We start from the raw sequence: 24,792 nt of genomic DNA on the forward strand, positions 1-24,792 counted from the left end.
TAAACTGTACCCACTAGGTGGGTTTGAGGTCAGCTGATGGGCAAATATTCTTCTTCTAAGTCCTCAGTACTACGCCAAGCGCTAGAGAAAATAGAGGTGTTTACAAACTGGTCCTTATGCTGAAAGGGTGTATATACTTTTATGGAAAAAGATAATCACAAATGAAACAAGAGTGAGCCAATTAAAATATTAAATTATTACACTTTCTGGCATATACTACAAGTGCTGTAAGGTTTCACAAGGAAGGGGAATTGATTTGAAGGCTGTGGGTAGGCAGAATCAGGTTCGTTAAACTCCTCAGCCTCAACCTACCCCTTCCACGAGGCCAGCTCTGAGCCTGGAGGCTTCCCTGCCAGGCCATTTGGCACCTTGCTTTGGTATTAACCATAAAGACTTCAGACATTCATCCCTTACTAGCTTCCAGTTCAAATAAACAGACATGTATTAATAAACGACCACGTGCAAAGGGCTTCCTGTCTTTTGAGGACACAGTGATCACTAAGAAACCAGCATTCTTCGACACTCACCTTCAGTCTTTGGGTGTGGGCTGCTGCAGAAAAGAGGCGTGTGGCCTTGGGCAAAGCAACTCTCTTTAGCCAAGGTAAATATTGCGAAGCGCTGACAGCTGAGGGCATCCGCACATAGCACTCCCAGCAGGTAGAGGAATAAGCCCTTCAAGTGCTGATGGGGAAGCTAGGCAGGGCATCACTGCATACACTAGTCTGTCCTTTATACCGTTTAAATCCACTACCCTAAGTTCTGGAAACATCTCTAGAATCCCAGGGTGGGTTGTGAGGGGTGGGGAGATTCTTTTGAGGGAAACTTAAAAGAGGAAGGTTAGCCCTGGGCACTACCGCTGGTTTCAGGGTCAAAACCAACGGTCATTACTTCCTTCCTCTTCAACCATTGTAGATTCTTCTACCTCCTGGCCAGCACTTCCGGGGTCTTGGTGGCTTACTTCGTGGCATCACCCACATCCTCATCCCCGAGAAATCTCAGCCCTGGTCATCCAGCCTTTATCAGACTGTGGCTGCCGCACTCTTTTATCATCAAACAAGGGAATTTCGAGAGGCGCCAGGTGAATTACTTGTCTCTCCATTGTAGAACAGAAACCATACTTGATCCTGATAATCAGGGTTAATTACCCCTGTTGGATTGTGATGTGAGCACACATATACAGCCATCTACCCTTGAATCAAGCTGAGGCTTTTGCCTCATCCGTCAGCTGGTTGTTAGGGATCCGCCATATGGTCATAGGTGTGAGCTGAGGGAGAGGTTCTGTTGCAACAGTGATCCTCTTTATCTCCTATCTGGGCTACTTGCTCAGAAATCTTGCTTGTCCAGAAATCTTGCTTGTCAAGAAATCTTGACGATTTTTATTGCTCAAAAAAAAAATCTCTATTTTCTATAGCACTGGCCCTGCTCATGCTTCATCCTTCACTATCCTAGAAGCATAGAAGCACATCCTGCTTCTATCTTGCAATGGATGGTTGCTGGACCTGTCCAAATTTGTGACTAGGTGGATCCAACAGAACTCTGCCCGTGATGGACACTTTTGACTCCATGATCATTGGTGTCTCCTGATGAGTCATTCCATCACTTCCATGGCTCAGTATCACGCCAGAGGCGGTTTTCCAAAGGTATGAAATTATTTGTTAGAATTGGTATGGTCTTGCTCTAGAATCCTGTGGTCTGTGTTGTGATTCTTCTTTGGCACTTAGTATAACTTCTATGAGGAGTCTTTTCCCACCACTGGGGATACTTCTAATCTTATAGGTCTACTAGGTCATAAGGCCAAATAATGCATAGCAGTCTTGACCTGCTTCAGGGCTCTTTCCTGCCCCAGCCCCCAATCAAAATTAGTGAACTTCCATGTCACTAGGTATATCAGCTGAAGCAATATTCCAAGGTGTGGAATGTGCAGCTTCTAGAACAGCAAGAGGCCCACCAGGTGTTGAGCGTCCTTCTTTGTGCCAGGAGGCACAAGATGAAATAATTTACCCTGTTCTGATATACCCCCAAATAACTGGACACCTAACATTTTTGCTAATACGGGGCCCCCAAAATTTTCAGGGTTTTTTCTATCCTCTGAAGTGTATGAGCTTCCAGTGAACTAGCCATTATTTTTTTCGTCTGGTCCAATTAGCATGATTCCATCCATATAGTGGACCAGTGGATGTTCTATGGAATGTCCAACTAGTCCAGATCTCTGAAAGTTAACACAGCCTTAGAGCCAGACTATAAATTTATACAGTTGTCCAAGTAAATTTATAGCATTCCAGATATGTTTTTCTGATAGAGATACAAAAGAATGGATTGTCCAGATCAAGGACCACATTTCATGAATCTGAGGCTATGCTTACCCGATCTAAAAAAATACTCTCAGGAATCAGCTGCAATTAGCACCAGTCCTTGCTTGAGCTTGTGGTATCTACAAGCATCCCACAGGAGCCATCTGGTTTTTTCAGGCTCATACTGGTGAATGTAATGGAGATAGGATGGGAAAGAATTTCAAGGATGACACTCATTTCTTTTGTGCCCCAAGGATGTAGTATTCTTTTTCACTTACTACCCTGCTAGGGGAGCAGGGTGCAATTTCAGAGGCTTCCTTCCATCCAGTCTTCCCCATTACAATAGCTCTTACTGCACAGGCCAAGGAACCAATGTCAAGATTGTGCCTATTACCAAATATGTCTTCTTCAATTATATACCAGGGGCTGGAAGAAGGACTCCCGGCTGAGTCCATGCAGCTAGTGGACATTGTGCTTAGCAAGAGCTACCCAATTTCACTATCCTTAGAGTTACACTTCCCATATTTCCCAGACATGGCACTTTCGAGAACATTCTCTCCCACAAGAATACTTTTCCAGTTCACCTCCAGTCTATGTGTTCACAAGTGCACAGCTGTCTTGTGACAGGCACTGTCCGGTGGTGGGTGGAGGTCCCCATTGCCAACTGAGGGGCAAGTGACCCAGCTCCAAAATCTCATCCTAGCATCTGGTTTCTCAAACCACTCCTGGCACCAACTGTCATGGGCTGAGTTCCCAGGAAGCAGACTCTGAGACACAGGGTAGCATGTAAGAAATCTATTCCAGATTGCTCCTGAGCGTGATACCTGTGGAAGAAAAAGGGTTCAGAAGCAGGACTGTGCAGAGGGAGACGCTGGGTTAGAAGGCAGTTTTGACAAAGCATCAGTTGACTCATCAGGCAGCTCAGAATCTGGGATGACCTGGAGGGTTGTGCAGAGTTGGGGCAAGGGGCCAGGCATTGTATCCACATCAACTAGGCATTAGATACAGGTTGACTCAGGAAGAGGGTCTTCAATTTGAGTAAGGTGACCTTTTTAAATAATTCTGAAGAGGATGGACAGCTGAGGGCTCTGTGGACAATGCTCCCTGCAGCTGGGGAAAGGGGGTCCTTCAGTGTTACCAAGGGACCTAGGTGACACATTGCAGCATCTACTCCAGCCACTCTCTTCACTGTGTAAGGAGATGGGATAACTAATGAGGGCTAAGAAGCTTCAGGGGACCAACTTTGAACAGCTGACCCTGGAAGGCCATGTGCCCAGAAAAGGACTGTTTTGTCCAGAAAAGTTGTGTGGATTAAATTGAAGAAAGGTTGCTGAGTCAGCGAGGTAAAGGCACTGCCTGAAGATTCAGGAGACAAAGATTTTGACCTTTCCTTCCTCAGCTACTAAGTGACCAGGAAAGTCACTCCACTTCTCTGTCCCTCACTTTCCTCATCAGAAAATGAAAACGGTACCTAGAGGGTAATACAGGAGAAAACCTAAATGACCTTGGGTATGGAGATGACTTTTTAGATACAACACCAAAAGCATGATCCAACAATGAGATACGACCGCACACTTATTAGAAGGGTATGAATTCAAACCACTTATGACACCAATTTTTGATTTGGAGGATGTGGAGCAACAGGAACTCTCATTCATTGCTGGTGGGAATGCAAAATGGTGCAATCACTTTGAAAGACAGTTTGGTGGTTTTTTACAAAGCTAAACATATTCCTACTATACAGTCCAATAATCATGCTCCTTGGTAATTAAATAAGGTGAAACCAAATAAGAACAGGAATTACTTAGGAGGAAATAGCCTGGAACCTTGAGAGTGTCAGGGTGGAGCAGGGGTAATGTGCAAGGGCCCAAATTTAGGTTGGAGGCGCATACAGTGGCTGGATCATATAAGCTTCCAAGGCTTATTAAGGACTTTAACTCAAGAGCAACGGGAAGATGTGGAAGGGTTTCAAGCAGAGTAAGAGGTGATTGAAGCTGCACGAGAAATCTAAGCTATTTTAGGAAATTTGCAATTACAGTAGTAATTCAGCAATGGAATGGATTATCAACAGAGCTTGGGGGAACATTCTCCCAGAATAAATTGATTTGACAGTTAAGGAAAATAAATAACTTCACGTGGGAAAGTTGCAGAAGAAAGTGCCAGGGGGCTGCAAATTAGGTCAGAGTTGGGGCGGGAAGGGTGGACAAAGCAAAGATTTCAGGCTCTTGTCCCTGAGATTGGAGTCTTCAAAGTGAGAAAGGAAGGGTAGACACTTTGGTCCGTTTGTCACAAGCTGAAAATCTATTCTGAAGGGATATAGGAGCATTTCCCTGTTGTATCTTGGGCTCGCTAAGATGCAGGATAATAGGACAATATTTCAAAAGGGTAGGAATGATTATGACAGCCAGAAGAACTGCTCCCCCAAACACCTGCAATGACTTTTTCAGAGACTCCTCCATCCACATCAATGGATGATTATTTTCCTGGAGCACAGCCTGTCCCCAAGGTGGGCAACTTGTGAGAAAGGGAAATAGGAAAGTAGATGGTCTTAATTTTCAACAGATTCTCAGAGAACTTTTTCCTTTTTCTATCCAGTCTCCCTAATCTCAAACTAAACTCTGTGACTCCTTTTATTTTATTTCACAATTTCTGCTACTTAAGGATGAATAGCTTCAATGCTGGAGTAGGGAAGCTTGTAAAATCCATGGTAACTAACAGGTCCATGGTGATCATTTCGAAGTACTTTCTAATTCCATTTGTGCTTAGTAATGACATGAACGTCTATTGACGACATATTAAGTGCCATGCTACTATAAATTTTATGTTTTATACATGTACTTTTTAGAAAAGTTTTAGTGCAAATGTTTATTGAATGAGTGATTGAATAATAACGGGTTGTCACCATTAGGTAACCGGAAACTGACAAACTATATGAATGGATCAGCTAGGGGGTGAGTGAAAGAGGGTCCTACTAAGTTAAAAAACAACACAAAACCCTGATTGTGCACATTTATCAGAGGATAAATCTGGCTGAAAAAAAAAAGGGCAATAATCCTCTAATTAACTGTATTGAGAGATCTCTAAATTGGCTTGAACCCCTGAAAACTCAAGTATATTCTGGCTTGAGCCAGTTACTAATTTATTTGATGGGATTGTCAATGAAAAGTTAAACAAACTAGCAGAGACTCCTGCATAAGCTCAGATCTCCTGTAAGAGAGATTGGTTTGAATGCATTTAATGGGAACTACCAGTTAAGAATCCTTTAATTGAATATGACCAGAGCTAGAAATGCTGAATAAACTATGGAAATCATGACCACAATGCGTAGGAAAGGACATGTATATGTATATGAATATTGTTGGAAATTGAAAATTCCATATCTAGTAGTATTTCAGCCTAAGTCTTCCACTCTAATGTCTTATTTGGTATTTAAGATTCTTCATCACTGCCCCTTCTTAACTCCTTTTTTTTCTATTCATTGAACCCAAGGCTAGAAATTAAAGGAGAAAAAGCTGAGAAGCTGTAGAATGGTAATGAGATCAAAACATATAGTAATCACCAGCATTTGGGATGTTTATTGTTCTATCAACCTGGGTCCCTGAGCAAAGACCCTCTGTTGAGGGTCATTTTCTTGTTTTAAAAAAATTAATCCATTTTATTATACATATATAGACCTAGGCCGTATATTGTTTTGGCTTTTGAACTTTATAAAAAGTATATCAAAAAAAAAAAAAAAAAAAAAAAAAGGCCTCCCTGGTGGCTCAGTGGTTAAGAAACCGCCTACCAATGCAGGGTACACGGGTTCGAGCCCTGGCCCGGGAAGATCCCACATGCTGCGGAGCAACTAGGCCCGTGCGCCACAACTACTGAGCCTGTGCTCTAGAGCCCACGAGCCATAACTACTGAGCCCGCGTGCCTAGTGCCTATGTTCCACAACAAGAGAAGCCACTGCAACAACAAAGAGTAGCCCCAGCTCGCAGCAACTAGAGAAAACCCGCGCACAGCAAGGAAGACCCAACGCAGCCAAAAATAAATACATTTAAAAAAAAAGGAAAGGTATATCATACTATATACATTCTCCTGGAACTTGCTTTTTTTCAATCTAGTTCACCTATGTTCTTATTTATAGCAGTGATTATTTAATTACTGTATAATATTGTACTGTATAAACATCTCAATATTTTATCCATTCTACTGTCATTGACATTTGAGTTGAGTTCAGGTTTTTTGCTACTATGAATTATGCTGCTAATAGTCATTCTTGCACAGGTCTACTAGCATACATTTGCAAGAATGATGAGAGAAATAAAAATGAAAACAATAAGATATCATTAGGTATGAAATTATTTGAAATGTCAAAAATGAAAAGGTCTATCAAGATCAAGGTTTGGAGTGATGAGCAGCAATTAGGATCTTGTTTACATTGCGGATAGGAGTATAAGTACCAACACCATTTAAAATAACTCCACATTATTGTTAAAGCGGAACATTGGCATACCCTGTAGCACATCTCAATAAATGTTGAGTGAATACCTGAATGGGTAAGTCATCACTCAGAGAGTTAGTTAAGATACTTTCAACCTCTTTTTCATGTTTGTCCCTTTTCAGTCTCCTAGTGACTTTTCATCATCATGGATTTTGATCCCTGGCCCACCATTTTCCTCTCTGCCTCATGTCCTGCACCATTTAGGTTACTTCAATTCCCATATGGATGACCCATCCAACACGCTAGCCTTCTCTTTACATGACATCAGTTATGAGGACTAATCAAGCTAATAAATCCAAAGTACTTAGAACAGTGCCTAGCATAGAGTGTTACATAAATGTTCATTATTGTTGTATTTCCTTCAGTGCTCTTCCAGAAAAATATGACAATGGTATATAATTCAGATGTTCTTGGTTCCTTGGCCAAATATATTTGTATACCCATTACCATTTCATTTTTATTTGGGGCCAAGATATTTGTTTTCCTAGCATACTTTTCCAGATTTTCCAGTGGAAGTCCCCCAGAGTGAAAGATCAAATGTCCATGAGTTCTGGGTCTGCCCAAATCATCCATTATTCAAGTAAGTCACACCTCCTTTTCCATTCCTTTGGAGGGATAGTTCCACTCTGATGTTACCTGCTCACGGTCATTACAACACCTAATGAAATCTGGACTTCACCCCTTGGAGCCATGCCTGTACCTCCTTTAGTGAACTTCATCTCCCCTTAGAGTTGTGACTTTATAAATTGTCCAGGTGTATCAGTCATTTCTACATTCTCCCCTTCAATCACACTGCCACCTTGAAATTTACTGACCAATGCTCAGAACAGCTTACTCTGATCTTGTTCTTTTCTTCCTCCAACCATCCGAAATTTCTCTACCGGCTTATATAGCTGTCCCAGTCATCAAAGGCAAGTTCCTCTATTGAATTTACTATTGATTCCCTTTCTATAGCTTTAAGAGAACTGCTGGAAATTTTCCTCCTTTGTCAGGATCAAACATGTGTTAGGCGTTGCTATTTTGGGATTGAAAGCATGTGTAATTGGCCCTGGAGTTTACCAACTAGATTCTCTCTAAGCCAGGAAGGACTTGGAGAGCATAGCGAAGATTTAGATGAAGTGGCTTCCATACTGATTATGCGAGCCATCAAGCACAGTCTTTCATTTTTATCTCCACCAGGCAGAGGTCATCAAAACAAGTCAACTTCCAGGGTCTGTGAGAGGACTGTGCCCCAAGCAGCCTGGATATATTGTTTACAGGTTTCTGGGAAAAGGTTTGGAATGGGATACGGGGGGGTCTCATAACATTGCCAGGAGACAGCTTGCTCAGTCAGGAACTATAGCATAAACTGGTAAAAAGAGAACAGAAAGAAAGGTGGATGAGTAAGAAGAGTGGAAAACAAGAATCAGATAACAAGGGTTGGAAAGGGGTCACACACTAGACCATGCATGCCTTAGAATTATTGAATTTCAGAACTGAAAGCGACCTTAGAACTTGTCTACTTTAACCAGCTCACTTTACAGTTAGGAAAATTTAGCTCATAGGGGTGAATGGATTTGTCCAAGGTCTTAGAGCTGTCAGCTGGATGGAAAATCCAGTTGTGGGAAATCAAATTTTTTGTTTATATCAAGAAGTTTATCATAAGATACAAAAATGCTTCCTATATTGAAAGTTAAAATAATGTGATAATGTACTATGATAAGATCATAATAAAATTAAATTAAATTAACCAAGAGTTAATGTCGTTCCCCTGATCGAGATCCCATGATTATTATACGTAGGCTTTAATCATTAGTGGCAGTTTTCTCTGCTACAAGGAATTAAAGGTATTTTTTTCCTTCTACTCTTCTGTATTTTCATTATAATCACATGTTCCTTTCACAGTCATTAAAAAAATGTTTTACCCATTTGATTTAGAGTTATTGGTCCCCATCGGGTTGTTCAGAAGGGAACAGTAAATTAGATAGTCTAACATCTCATTTTACGATATGGGAAACTTGGCAAATTTCTTTTGGTTGCTATTCTTAGGAAGGTACCATTTTAACATTTTGTTTCACAAAGATTCTCAGATACCTGTTCTGCTCTCCAGTTTCCAAAGCACTAATACACAGTAATCTAGGAGACAGAACAAATTCCCATGGGAAAAAATTCCTCTATATGTCAGTCATGTCAAAAACACAGACCTGGAGGGAAGGGATAAATTGGGAATTTGGGATTAACAGATACACACTACTGTATGTAAAATAGATAAACAAGGATAGTACAGGGAACTATATTCAATATCTTGTAATAACCTATAATGGAAGAGAATCTGAAAAAGAGTTTTTATATGCATATGTATAACTGAATCACTTTGCTATACTGAAACTAACACAACATTGTAAATCAACTATACTTCAATTTAAAAAAATTTTTAAAAGACACAAACCTAGGAGGATTCTAGAAAGATGGTGTGTTCAGTTCCAGACCACCCCAACAGAGTGAGTTACATGAATGTTTTGGTCTCCCAGAGCATATAAAAAAGTTATGTTTATACTATACTGTAGTCTATTAAGTGTACAATAGCATTATGTCTGAACAAAGTACGTAGCTTAATTCAAAAATACTTTATTGATAAAAAACACTAACCATCATGTGCGCCTTCAGCAAGTCATAATCTTTTTGCAATAGTAACATCAGAGATCACTGACCTCAGATCACCATCGCAAGTATAATAATAATGAAAGAGTCTGAAATATTGAGAGAATTACCAAAATGTGACACAGAGACATGAAGTGAGCAAATGCTTTTGGAAAAACAACACCAGTAGACTTGCTTGAGGCAGGGTTGCCACAAATGTCCAATTTGTATAAAACACAATATCTGTGATGCACAATAAGAAAACGAGGTGCACCTGTAACAAAATATATATAGCCTATATAATATAGTATATAATACATAGAATTATATATAATACATTTTTCTAGTTTAATTGTGATATTGACACGTAACAACTTTCAAGTATGCCGTACAGTATTGTCACTGTACACACTATGCTGTACATAACATCTCCAGGACTTAATTATCTTGTAACGAAGTTTGTAACTTCTGGCCACCTTCACCGATTTCCCCCACCACTCACCCCCCAAGTCTGGCAACCACCAACCTGTCCTCTGTTTCCATGAGTTCGTTTTTTTTAGATTCCACATACAAGTGAGATCATATGGTATTGGTCCTCCTCTGTCCGACTTATTTCACTTAGCACGATGCTCTCAAGGGCAACAGCCATCACGATGCCCTTCCTCTCCCTTCCCTCTACCTGTTGCTAGAATTCCCATGGTCCTTTTGATCCATCCAGCTGAAGGGGAGCTCTAACCCCAGCTTTCAAGACAGCCATGAAGCTTGAGAATGGAGACTGTCTCCACACACTGACCCCAGGTTGCCCTCCTTACTCAGGTGTTGTCATGGTGATCCACCCTCTATTCCCCGCTAGAACCTTCCTTCTGTTCTGTGTTACCCGTCAACTCCTCCAGCATCAGGGTTAGACTCTCTTAACTTTCCCCAAACCCACGTATTTCATACATCTTTCCCAGCGGGAAATCTCAGTACACCATTCTGCACCTCTCCACTCCAACCCGTGAGCATTTCCGTGACAACTTCCTGATAACAGTATTTTTGCTGTTGTTGTCCTTTCATCATTTGTTACACTGAGGCTCGTGTTAACATATCAGACAAAAACAGCCGTGGTGAGTCACTAGAGACATTTAGGGGCAAATTACTCTGTTTAGCAGAGTAACCCTGGATGTCAGAACAGGGCATGGGGGAAGGGGCATGAGGGCAGCAGGACTTAATTTTCTGTTTTCCTCCATGTTCTTGCCAGAGGAGTGGGATGGCTCACTCCACGTGGCTCTTGGTTACACCTGCTTGGTAGGGAAGAAAGAGTTGAATGAATCTGGAAGGACACCTGAATTCATTGCTAACTCACTCTGTGGCCCTGGACTCAGTTCTTAATGCATCTACCTGGGCCTCGGTTTCCTCATCTGCAAAATGGGGAAGTGAATATCTACTCCGTGAGATTGTTGTCTAAAGCACCTGGCATACAATAGAGGCTCAGAAAATGGTTACTCACGACCAGCCTCCTTGTTCTAAGACTCCATCCTTGCTGCCCCCTTCTGAAGCACGGGGGAGACGTGAGCACACGTGTTTGGGAGGGCCTTGGACAGACTGGGTGCGGTGTCCACATTCAGAGAAACACCCTGGGGTGTGGCGAGCCTCTTGCTTTCCTTTCCCCAAGTCACTACCCCCACCGGCTTCCTACAGCTCACACGACTCTGGGGCCACCGCAAAGCTTCCTGCCAGCGTCCTCGCCCCTCCCTGAGTCCTCCCAGGGCAAACATGTCAGCACTTGGTGTTCAGAAACAAAGCTTTGAGGCCCATCCAGGTGCAGCCAATGGCCATAAAACTCACTTGGCCTGGATCCACATTTGGCAATCAGGGAGCATCAGAGGGTACGCTGCAGAGACATGCGATTCAGGGAAAGAAATCCCCTTTCTCCTTTTCCTTTTTAATTTGTTCTGTTTGCAGAATGCCATCCATAATTGCTTAATAATTATATTCATGGACCAATCTCTTCCTGCCCCAGACATCTCCACACTCATGCTTTCAACTTTTGATATTCCTGAGCAACAAAGATTTATGTCCCCACCACATACATCAAAGTTAAGAAGACGAGCCCTCCGGGTTCCATCATGCCTCTGGGGTTATTCAAGCTGTTCATCTGGTTATATTCATGGACACAGGAAACCAGCCTCCCTTCTGTTGTGAGGCCCAACACTGTGTCCAACTGAGTCTTCCTTGGCTTCCCTCATTCAACCCCCTTGTGTCCCTCGTCTGTTGTGGTCAGCCCAGCCTGCGTGGTACTCATCTGACCCCTCAGGCTGACCGTGGGCCTCTGCCACGCGGGTCGGCAAAGCTTTTCTGTAAAGGGCCAGATAGTGAATATTTTAGGCTTTAGGAACCAAGAGACAAAATCAAAGAAATCATGTAGGTACTTATGCAACCCTTTCAAATGTAATAATTTTTTCCTTTTATTAATTTCAATTTTTGTTCCTGAAGGTTCTATTTGATTGTCCAGTTGGCCCAGTCATTTTCAATAATCTCTTATTCTTTTTTTTTTTTTTAATTTTTTTTAATTAATTTATTTATTTATGGCTGTGTTAGATCTTCATTTCTGTGTGAGGGCTTTCTCTGGTTGTGGCAAGCGGGGGCCACTCTTCATCGCGGTGCGCGGGCCTCTCACTGTCGCGGCCTCTCTTGTTGCAGAGCACAGGCTCCAGACGCGCAGGCTCAGTAATCATGGCTCACGGGCCCAGCCGCTCCGCAGCATGTGGGATCTTCCCAGACCAGTGCTCGAACCCGTGTCCCCTGCATTGGCAGGCAGACTCTCAACCACTGCGCCACCAGGGAAGCCCAATCTCTTATTCTTTACTCATCCATTTGATAGCATCTTTTCTTTGATAAGCATGTTAAATATACTTCAATTTATTCCATAATCAATAACCGAATAGCTGAAGTGTCTGACAGGCCGTACCTGTTGTCTGTTCTTTTTGCTGGTTCTCTCTCACGAGGCCTTGTTTCCTCAAGTGCCCTGTGATCCTTTTTACAGTTGTGAACTCCAGTTCCGTGGAATTTTACATCTGGGCATCGGTAAGGTCTATGATAAAGGTGATTCCTTCAGTGTGGATTTGATTTGTTTCTAGACTGAGAAACTTGGCCCCATTAAAACAAACTATTAAGTAGGGTTTTTCAAACTACAGGGAAAGTGTGAAGTTGGCTGCAAGCCTGCAAAAGGTTAACCGGTAGTCATAAATTCTCAGCTTGTTCCTCCTGTTATCCAGAGCCTGTTAAGGCAGGCAAGTTTCCTTTCTATCCTCTTCAGTGGGGAAATGGAGTTGCAGGAATTCCTGGTTTCAACTGTCACCGAGGAGATATCCTTTGGGGTTAAAGTACTTTATAAGAGGGTCTCTGATCTGACTTCTCATGTTCTCTGGACTTTGTCTCACGTAGGCTGTGCAGATATTAAAACCAAGTCTCTGGGGGTCACTTGAGGGTAGAAAGATACCCACAGGGGAGCCGTCAGCTTCAACATTCACTTATGTCTCTGCTTCCTCATCTGTTCATTTATTTTGCCTCTTACTTTGCAATCAGCATAGTGATACATTTTGAAGGATTTAAAAAAAATTTTTTTAAACAAATTTTTTATTGAAGTATAAGATTTTAAAAAATATTTTAATTCAGAAATTGTAGGTATTTTAAAGAAGAAAACTTTTAGGATATCCAGGTCCCCCTATGACCTCTTGTATATTTTTGGAAAGCTCTAATCTCCCCAGAATATGAATTCAGTGGTACCAGCATTCCAGATGCTCCCTAGCAGTCCCACCTTCTGGTGTAATTCCCTTCCACGTTGCATCAAGGATGGTCTGTGTGACTGATAAAATACTGCAGAAGTGATGCTTTCGGAGACTCATAAAAGGCCACAAAAGGCACCGAGCTTCCTGTTCACGCCTTCTTTCTTCCATCGCTTATTCTGGGGAAAGCCAGCTGCTGTGTTGTGAGAACACCCATGCGTGGAGAGACTCGTGAAGCTGAGGCCTCCTGCCAACAACCACGGCCCCAGTCAAGGCTTCAGAGGACACCACCCTGGCCAATATCTTGATGGCAACCTCATGAGAGACCTCCAGCCAGACCTACCCAGCTAAAGCAGCCCCTGAATTCCTGACCCTGAGGAACTCTGTGAGTTACATGTTTATTGTTTAAAGCTGCTAAGTTTGGGGAGAATTTACTGCATAGTAATAGATACCAAACATAAGCTCTGTCCTACCTGTGATTCCAAAAGTGTAGAAATGTTTTATAGCAATAGGTCAGCAATGTAGCTCAGTTCTGTGGGTGGGTTTATACATTAATACCTAACCACAGCTTCTCTTACGTAACTACCGCTCTTCAGACGTGACATGCGTGAGATGTGGGATGGGGCGGTTCTGTAGGAGGGAACCTTGTGCTCTGGAGTGAAGACTGCGCTTCACAGGGGCCTGCTGTGTTTGGGGAAGGAGCGTGGGTGATGCCACGGAGTGACTGGGGTCACTGAGGTGCAGCCTTTCCCCACAGCACCGCTCAAACTGTGTTCTCTGCTTGCAATCCTGCCTGGGCTTCTCTGGTTTTCCAAGCCCTGCCCATTCTTCACTCAACTCAAGTCTCACCTCGTGTAACCTTCTGTCACTGTACCAAAATAGAGTGATGGTCCATTCTCTAGGGAGCTCCTGTCGCTTCCATGGTCCACAGCACTCAGGCAGCACAGAGCCTGCACTGCCTACCTTCAAAGCTAGATTCGAAACATCTAGGCATCTATGTAGCCCACACCCTAGAACCTGGCAGAGTACTTTGCATGTAGTAGGTGCTCTATACAATGATGAAGGCTGATGAAGGCCCACTCTGGGAATGGTTTACCTCCCAAGAAAAGTCTATGATCATTTAGTTGGTAGCCTTCAATAAGATGTTTTATTCTCCTAGCTTCCTCACTGGTGAAAGAGGGATACAATTAGAGAGAAGTAGTTAAGAAGTTCCCATGGCCACTATGAACAGTTACAGAGTGTGTACCTCTACAAAGCTGAGGGGGAGCTGGAGGTTGAAATCCAGCAGCTACTCCCCCCCTCAAATCTTGTGCCAGCCCAGAGGAAGGGGCACATTTTTGTAATTCATCCACTCTGAAGGTGCCTTTTGTAACATACACAGGATGTTCACTGGCTAACAGGGCCCTGAGCACTTCGCAGTATAGAGCGGCGTGGTCTTGCCAACTACAACCTACCCTAAAGCACAAGCCCATGGGCTCTACCCTTAGAAGTCCTGGATGGTCAAGGAGACATCAAAGAACCCAGGCAGGAAGCTGGTTCTGTGTCTTGCCCAAATGGTAAAGAAGTGAGTGGTATTTTCTCTCTTCCCTATGTGACTGACTGTATCTGGCTATGACCTTGACTTGGGTACTTTTTTCCTGGCTAGGATTCCTGTAAGTTGTCACATTTCTCTCTCGACTCCTGTTCATTCTCTCATTTTTCTGTTTTTAAATGCTCATTTGTTTCCCGGTTAAACCAGTTTTCAGTGTTGATATTTAATACATCTGCTCATAATAAACCCTGCAGGGTGTTTCTGTCTGTGCAAACAGAAGGAAGTCAAATAAATGGGCCTCACAACTGCCACTTGAACGAGCTGCCTATGATCCCAGGGCCCTTTGGTTCCATAGCACGCGTGCTCCTTTCCACCTTCTTTTTAACGTCTTCCGGCACACCATCAGCAGCCTCCTATGGCCAAGAGAAGATAACTCATATTCCCTTAAATTATCAGAGTAAGCTCTTGGTTATTTACATGTAAATGAATTGAATCAACTTTTTTGTTTTCTTCTTCTTGAGTAGAAACCCATTACAGGATGAAAATATATAGGGAGAGGCAAGTGGACAAACTTCTACTTCATTTATTTGCCTCATTGGAGCTGAATAGCTATTCTTTTTTGAAGTTAGTAGCTCTTAAATTTTGGAATATATTTCTGTTCCCCAATAATATTATCATGAAAATCAATATTTCTAAGTAACATCATCATCTTCATTAGCACTTACAAGGATATTCTGTGCGCCAGGCACTGAACTGATTTCTTTATATGCACAGATCATTTAATCTTTACAACCACCATATGAGGTTTATCACTACTACTAGTATTTTTATTATTTTACAAATGTAGAAATGAAGGTTCAGAGACGTTAACTTGCTCAAGGTCACAAACACACAGCTTGTAAGAAGTGCAGCAGAACCTCAGAACCCAGCATGTCAGACTCCCAAGCCCACTCAATAGTCAACATTCCAGCAATATTTACAGAGCACCTGCTAAACCCCACCATGATTCTAGACACCAGGTACACAGCGGTAATCAAAACAGACTCGGTGCCTAGAAGAGCTTACAGTTGAGTGGAGGAGACATAGTAAACAAATAAACAGGCCAATTTTTTTTTTTAATAAATGTATTTATTTATTTTTGGCTGAGGTGGGTCTTCGTTGCTGCGCACGGGCTTTCTCTAGTTGCGGCGAGCAGGGGCTACTCTTCATTGCGGTGCACAGGCTTCTCATTGCGGTGGCTTCTCTTGTTGTGGAGCACGGGCTCTAGGCACACAAGCTTCAGTAGTTGTGGCACGCAGGCTCAGTAGTTGTGGCTGGTGGGCTCTAGAGCGCAGGCTCAGTAATTGTGGCGCACGGGCTTTGTTGCTCCGTGGCACATGGGATCTTCCCCGACCAGGGCTCAAACCCCTGTCCCCTGCATTGGCAGGCGGATTCTTAACCACTGTGCCACCACTCCGCCAATTTTGTTTAGTGAATGAATTTTTCATGGAAATCATGAGTGCTAGATTTTGTTACGCCTCATTCAGCAATAAAAAAAAACCCCTGAAATTCCCCAAAATGAAATTGGTCAAAGATCACAGTCCAGAGAAGTAGGCCAATGGTATTGAAACAAAGATCAACTTCAAATGTAGATCATTAATGGCACATGACAATTTTCTTGGCGGGGAAGACTTTCTAAGGTATCCTGAAGATGAGAGAATAGGGAAAAGGGAATACAATCAGCAAAATCCTTAAAAAGAAATGGAAACAAAAAAGAAGACAAAGTCAATTGAGCACATAAAATGAATTGCACAGCCTCAGCCTGCTCCCATCCTGGCCTGGAGAAAGATGACGCAGAGTGAAGATCAACAGAGAAGAAACAAGTCTCTGAAAACTGGGTAACTTGCTGCAAAAGATTTCCAAAGGAAGCAGTGTAAAATCAACTTGGGAGGGAAAAGTCACCGAAATACCTTCTTAAGAACTCTTTTCACACAGCAGAAGAGCAGAACATGCTGTTGCTTCCACCTCAGCACTTCTGAGCAGTTGTGTCCGTATTTCCACAGTTACACAGAACGTGTTTATATCTAGGATTAATCCCAGCAACTGAGACAAATAATCCTTGACTACAAATCATAGGAAAGTTTTAGGGCCCAAGTTCCACAAGTGGGGACTATGGGGGATCAAAGTAGACTGTGTTTGATCTTTTTGTCTTACATCCTAGTAAGCTGGACAAGAGGACAGCAATATAATTGCGATGATTGTCAAAAATAACTAAATCAGAATCTCTGACGACGGGGTCCAAACGTCAATACGTTGGATGTACTGGGTTGATTTTAAACGTGCAGCCAGGGTGAAGAACTCTTGGCTTCGGCGAAAGAGCCGGAGGGTTGGAGTCAAGAAACTGGGTTTGAATCGCAGCTAGAAGGTACCAGCCTTGAGGCCTTAGAGCGAGTTCCTCACCTCGCTCATTCTGTTTCCTCATCCACAAAATTGAGCACATCTACCTTATGAGCTCTTGTGAGTATTCGATGGGACTTTGTAAGCCAAGTATCTCATGGTGCCTGGTGGAGGGGTCATTAAATTCGGGGAGAGTGGGTTTTGCACATAGCCCAGTAACAATAAATACATGTCAGATTTGAGTGATTTTGCTAATGGCCACCCATTCAACTGTGCCTGGATAATTAGGAGATGCCAGAATGACTTATTTCTTCTCCCATCACACACACACACACACACACACACACACACACACACTCAACACATTACACACACACACACAAGGCAAAAGTATCCAAAGGAAGCTGCAAATAATTTCTAGTTGGGGAACAAAGCACCCAGGACCAGGGGAAAGGGAGAAGAGGGAAGTAAACTACGGTCGTGAAGGGCTGGATGAGGCGCTACAACATCTCAAGGTGCTGACAAGACAGGCTTAGAACAAGAGATGAAGAACTGACATCTTAGAAAGCCAGACAATACTTTAGCCTGAGAGTAGGACATACCTTTGGCTTGGGACACTGGAAGGAAAAACCAAATGAGTTAAGACATTTCTCCAAAGGAAGACGGGGATCCATCCTGCATTTTTATGTTTCCAAATGATATATAGCTGATTCCTTTATAGAGACCTTATTGTCTGTAGCAAAGTGGTTGCTGCTAAACTCAAGCTATCTAGTCTGAATGTATTTCAGTGTTTCCAGTAGTAACAGCTAACAATTACTGAACATTTTCTACGGAGCAGACACTCTGCTAAGCCCTTAATGTGCGTTCAGAGGACAGAAGGTAGATAGTGACTACAGAATAGATACCCGTGTCTTTTTACCATTTTACAGATAAGCATGATTTGAGAGTGGGTGGTTTGCTAAGGCACACGTGGTTAAGCTAGTGATGGGAACACAACACGGTCTGGTCCTCTGATTCCAAAGCTAAGGCTCTTAGGATCTGTGCTCATACCTGCTGGGGTGACAGTCCCTTTACTAATCAACAAGAATTTACCAAGCAACTTCTTTGAGGAAGAAACACTGGGGGATGCAAATGTGACAAGCTTGCTATCGTCACATCTTGTACCTTTCAGTGAAGGATCCAGAAAAGTGCACAGCTATCTGTTAAAAAGTTAAAACACACACACGCACACACACAATACAGGGTGCTCAGTTAAATTTTAATTTCAGATAACGGACAGAAAAATTTTACCGTAAGTATTCCCCCTATTATATCTAGGCCATAATTATACTAAACCAATGTACTCATTGTTCATCTGAAATTCAAACTTCACTGAGTGTCCTGTATATTATCTGGCAACCCTGCTGTGTGATAGGTTCCATGGCAGAGATTCAAAGTAGAAATTCAGAAGAGAGAGAGCTCTGGGAACAATTAAAGCCAAGATATAAAAAATGGTGAAGAGATAGAACACTGAGGTAACTCCAAAGAAAGATCACACCTAGTTGTGCTGTTAAGGAAGAATTGGGAATTCCCTGGCAGTCCAGTGGTTAGGACTCCACACTCTCTCTGCCGAGGGCCCGGGTTCAATCCCTGGTCAGGGAACTAAGATCCCACAAGGCGCGTGGAACGGCCAAAAAAAAAATAGGAAGGGCTAACAGGCGGTATTTGCACTTGACCTTAGAGGCGAATAGAGTTTGCCTTTATGTGAAGGAGCAGAGATGGCATTTCAGGCCAAGGTAATGGTGTGAGCAAGGGCACGGAAGCGGGGAAAAGTCAAGTAGGAGCTCCATCTAGTTAAGAACAGTGAATTGAGCTGGATTAGGAGCCAAGTTTTTCTGTTTCCAGAGCCCATGCCTATAACATTCTACCACTGAGAGGAGACCCAGGTCACACAAGGTAGAAGCCAGGGACAACGGTTGGCTGGGAACAGACTGCCCAGGGATTAGAACACCAGGCTGAATCCTGTGGGCTTAATTAAGAATAACTCAGTATGAGGAAAGATGCAACCATCCAAGGCCACTACGTGCCCAAGCCATAGCTAACAGAGGGATTCCAGGACCTTTGGGACTGAGGGTCAGGAGAGAGGCAGGGTCACAAAGCTGTCTGTCCCCACCACCCCAAACTCATACACTGCATGGACATCCTCAGGACCTGTAACTTGGTGTGACTGAAGACCAAGCAGTCCCATGGCATTTTATTGGCCAAAGATGCATTTGGCTTCAACTAAATATCAGTATTCCAGGCACCGCCTCCATTTTGCACTCATTTTTACCAGAAAAGCTACAACAGTGGGCTCTCCGTTGTAAGTCAGAGAAAAAGAAAAAAGCAGTTTAACAAGCTCTTCCATGATTGTGCTGACTCTGAAAATGCTTTTCTGATGAGTAGCTCGGTCATGACAACAGTCATTCTAACCTTATCTTGGCTACAAAAAATGCATCTTTTCACCCAATTACTCTAGGGATTGAGATGCAGACATTATCCTGCTTCCCATACCCCTTTTAGAGATGAGGAAGCCAACTCTGAAAGATAATAGTTCTGCTCAAGTTCATGAGGCTGTCGTTGGGGAGGACGAACGTGAGCTAAGGCCAGGGCTCTGTCCACTGTGCTGCCTCTCGTTATAAACATTTGTCCAACAGCTGGCCCAGGAGAGGGCACACTCTGGGACTTAGGTACAGCACATCTAAGGACAGAGCCTCTGGGGACTGAATTTAGGATTTTTAGAGCCCTCCCAGGCCCAATCTTCTGCGAACCAAACATTCTTAATTCTCCTTCCCAGCATCCCTGGGAGACTCGGGAGGTTGAGGTACAGTGACCTAAAGTCCCTGAGAGCTGGATTTTCTAAGTGTGGGTTAAGATATTACAGAGGACTTGTCAAGACACATGGAGACATTTCTTCCACCCACTCTTTAGCCATTCATCAGTCTGATTAACCCCTTTCCTTTCTGGGGTTTAGCCTCCAGCCTCATGACTCATCCATCAACCTCAACTCTCTCCTCTGTGGAAACCATCACCTCCCTTAGTTATGAAATAGTGAGTAAATAAGGAAAACAACTAAGATATCAGAACACCATAGGAACATCTGTACCACTCAAACTGATTAGAAGGTGATGGCCTGGGAAATCCAAATTGAAAGAAAGCGTGGAGCCCTTGCCCGCTCCTAGCGCTCTATGGCAAGAGAAGGCAGATGCTGAATTAGGAAGCCTGTGTCCTCATTCACACTCCTCTTCCAATTCATTGTGTGACCTTGGGTGAGTCACTTCCGGTGAGCCTTTGTCTCCTCATCTGGACCAATGTACGAGGTAGCTCACTCTGTGAAGTTCTATAACATCAGGTGAGAGTGCCGGATCTGGCATCACACAACCTGAATGCATAACGCTGGTTCCACCAATTGTTAGAGAGATGAATCTGGGCAAAATACTTAGCTTCTCTGGGTCTCATTTTTCTTATAAATAAATTAAGGATGCTAATAATGTCACCATCCTTAGACTTACTGTAAGGATTAAATGACATAATATGAATTATGCCCTTAGCACATTGCCTGTCACATAATTAGCACTTAATAAATGTTAGTTATTGTTGTTACAGGTTAGTGAGTCTCAAAGTGTGGTCCCTAAACAAGCAACATCAGCCTCAGCTGGGAACTTGTTAGAAATGCCAGTGCTCAAACCCATCCTAGACATTGTGTACCAGAAACTCTAGGGGTCTGGAACACAGCAGTCTGTGTTTTAACAAACCTTCCAGAGGATTCTGATGCCACATGTTAACGTTTGAAGAACCACGGGTGTAGATGGTTCTAAGATCCCTTCCAGTTCTAGAATTCTATTATTTCCTTCAAGTGTATACATCTATCCAAGGCCCAAGGAAATCATTATTATTCACCCATGTTGTTCCACAAACATTTATTAAATCTCTCTTTATACTGGGACCTGGGGATAAAAAGAAAAACAAGACATAGCCTAAGGCCCAAAGTAGTTTACAGTTCATCTCATGACAATTTTTACATTTAAAATCATTATTTGTATAGTTTTCTGTATCTGTCCATGGATACTTGAGGTTCACTATAAGAAAATAATATCTTTCTTTTAAAAAGTATTTTCGGGCTTCCCTGGTGGCGCAGTGGTTGAGAATCTGCCTGCCAATGCAGGGGACATGGGTTCGAGCCCTGGTCTGGGAGGATCCCACATGCCGCGGAGCAACTGGGCCCGTGAGCCACAGCTACTGAGCCTGCGCGTCTGGAGCCTGCGCTCCGCAACAAGAGAGGCTGCGATAGTGAGAGGCCCGCGCACCGCGATGAAGAGAGGTCCCCGCTTGCCGCAACTGGAGAGGGCCCTCGCGCAGAAACGAAGACCCAACACAGCCATAAATAAATAAAAATAAATAAATTTAAAAAAAAAAAAAGTATTTTCTTGTAGTTACAATTTGAGGAAGATGTTAACTAAGTGACCTTGAATCTCAGTTTCTTCAATTCTAGAACAGGATTAATAATATCTCACTAATTTGTTGTGAAGATTAATATGATAAAATGTGATGACATGTATGAAATGACATAGTTGGTTACAGATGCCCAGTAATAATCAGTTAGATCTCAATTTGAATGTAGTTTATAACTAAGTATCGTTGATGAGCATTGATTTGGCTTTATGGTGTATCGTATTGATATACAAAGTAGAGGAAAAATAGATCAATTCATGATACGTTGAAATCTAGCTCCTGAAACTTATAAAAAGTGTCATCACTTTCACTTTCTTTTTTCTAGAATTCAGGCAATTAAGACCCTCAGAAGAAACTTTGTACTTCAGAGATGTCAGAGAACTAGCTGGTGTTTATCCAAAAGGACTTCTGATTAACCAGACAGATGGCAGATTCCAGAAGAGTTTCAGCCCTTTTGTTTAAAATCCAGAACCTACCCAGAGCTTGAACTGGAAATAAGGTTCCCTGCAGTTTCCAAAATTCAATTCGACAAATATCAAAGACCTGGATGGACTGCCTTTGAAGTCCACAGCTTCTTCGATGAAGAGGGCTCATTCAGAGCCTGAAAACTTTCTACACGTGGGGAGAAAGATAGCAACAATCAATCTGTTGATATGAAGCATTGTGTCTGCTTTTTGTTTATCCGCCAGAGCTACTAAAGAGTGTTTGTCTTGAAACTCTTCAGGTAGAGATTTGAAATGTGAACCAAGATTTCACTGCGCCAGTAAGTCCCAGGCAGGGAGGAAAGGTCTGCTAAAAGACTAGTCTGTCACCTTATCTACAGGTGGGGACATTCCTGCTATTTACTGAATCATCATTTCTCTGGGCACTAGAACTTCTGTCCTGTTCCTCACCCTTCCCCAGCCCAAATCTAAGTGGCTTCTCACTTGTCTCTGAATCAGGTAAGCCTTGGAGTTCTAACAAGGCAGTATAGTCCCAGGTCCTATGGGTGAGATAGCAAATCAAAATAAGAAAGTCATGAGCACTTCGATGTTCATAACTTCAGCTAAAGAAAAATGCACAACCTAAAAGTTGTGAGTTAAGTTATATTCGGTGACCTTACTGAGCACTCAGCCCAGACTTCAACCTCTCAGTGACTGGCACATAGTAAGTGCTCAGTAATTTTCCTGGAATGAAAAAGAGTGAGGGTAGTATATGACAGGTGACAAGTAGGTTGTACAGAAAACAAGAAGAGTGACTGAAGAGTTTGAGAGAAGGAGGAGATCATAGTGGGCCGGAGCATCCAACCACATCCTCATTTTACGTAAGAGAAAACCGAGAAACAGGGAGGTTAAGTATGTTGCCCAAGGTCACACAGCTAGTAAGTAGTAGAGGTAAGATTTGAATCAAGTTGTCAGACCCCAGGCTCTACCTGTATAAACCTTTTGTATTTTAACTGTTATGTATTTAATTTACAGAATATAAAAATACAAATATGAGCCAGTGATTTCACGGATATTCTTGTTTAGAATGAGGATAAGAAAGCAATGAGTCCATTTAAAGAAAATAACAGAAGGAGAGTGGTTGTCTGAAAGGACAAAAATCAGGAAGGTGGAATGCTAATGACCAATTAATGATTATTTTTATAAAACACCTAATTAACTATGATAAAAGGTAACAGACCTGTAGTTTACATACCTGCGCAGATAGCTGATGAGGTGTGCTCTATCTTCAGGTTGACTTGACTCAGTGAAAATGTATTGACTGGTTAAACCTTGTTACTGTAACCTTAGGACCTCTCATTCCACTGTCAGTAAATTCCTTTACACTTTGGACCTTGGCCTTAAACACTTTCACCTTTTCCTCTCCTTTCATTTCTCTGCACTACTGAACACCTACCTTTCTCTTTAACCTAGCTTTTCACACTCTCAAGTAAAGTTTACTTCCTAATTTCTCCTATATCTCAGTCAAGGAAGGGCACATTCTCATTACCCTCTACTCCACTGTTGCTTCTGGATCATCTCTGCATAACTTTCTACCTTTTAAACTCAACAATCTCTCCTCTCTTGAAACTCTTGTCAGATTATCACTTTCTCTCCATCTTTGCCCTGCTGTCCACCAACTTTCAAGTTACTTTTCCACACTCTGAAGACTCTGACCCCAACAATATTTGAGTGTGACTACCCTTCTTGAAAAATCTCTTCATCTTTTCTTTGCTGGCTTTGTGTTTCTCCACTGAAAAGGAGAGATTTCTTCAAGGTCCCCCTCTTTTTCCTTTCTCCTCTCTCCCTGGTGACCTTCATGTCTTCAACCATTACTTCTTGTCAAATGGCTTTCAAATCCACATCTCTTGCTCAAACTTCCTCTGAGCTGCAGGCTGGAATTTCCAAATGTCTCTTGGCAATATCTCCAAAATATCCTGGCAGCTCAAACCGTATATGAAAAAAAAAAAAGAATGAGTTCACTCTCTTCCTTCTAATCCTGGCTTTCCCTCTGCGCCCCTTGTCCCAGTGAATGGTAGTGGTATAGAAGAGAATAAATCCTCTCTTTCATCATCCCTCAACATACCTTTGGTCACTATGCCTCTTCAGTGGGTCATCGTCTTTCTCTTCTTACAGTTGCTCAACCAGGCTATCCTGTGTGCCTTACTTCTCAGGTCATACTGCACCAGTTAACAGAACAGACTACTAGACTAACGCTAGAACACGACATACTCTCTCTTAGGTCTCTTCCAAGTGTCTATTTTGTCTAGAGCATGGAGTTAAAATTTTTTGATTTGAAAGCCAACAATCTCTCCCAACCTATTTGTCCCCTCCTCTCTTTCTGTATACACCCTATTGTAACCAACCCAGAGTTCCTGATGTCACCTGAAGAAACCATTCATTCTTTCAAGAAGTATTTATTAAGTACTTGGTATTAGCCCACCTCTGTCCTAAGTGTTGGCAATATAATGGTGAACATGACCTCTGCGTTTAGATTTAGATGATACAAGCAATGAAAATACAGTGTTGTAAGCACCGATCTAGGAAGATAGCTGGGTACTATGGGCATTCATCTAGAGGCTCCTGACCACACAGGGGCAAGATCTGGGGAGCAGGAAGATACGGAAGACTTCCTGAGCTGAGACCTGAAACGTAAATAAGAATTATTCAGATATAATATGGAAAGGGAGTGTCTATTACAAGAGAGGAAAATGTATGCATAAAGAATTGGGGCAAGAAGGGATGGCCAGAGAAAGGGAACTGAGAATAGAGATTAGAGAAGAAGAAGGAA

This window comes from Eschrichtius robustus, chromosome 12 (assembly GCF_028021215.1).
Source record: "Eschrichtius robustus isolate mEscRob2 chromosome 12, mEscRob2.pri, whole genome shotgun sequence".
Lineage (NCBI taxonomy): Eukaryota > Metazoa > Chordata > Mammalia > Artiodactyla > Eschrichtiidae > Eschrichtius > Eschrichtius robustus.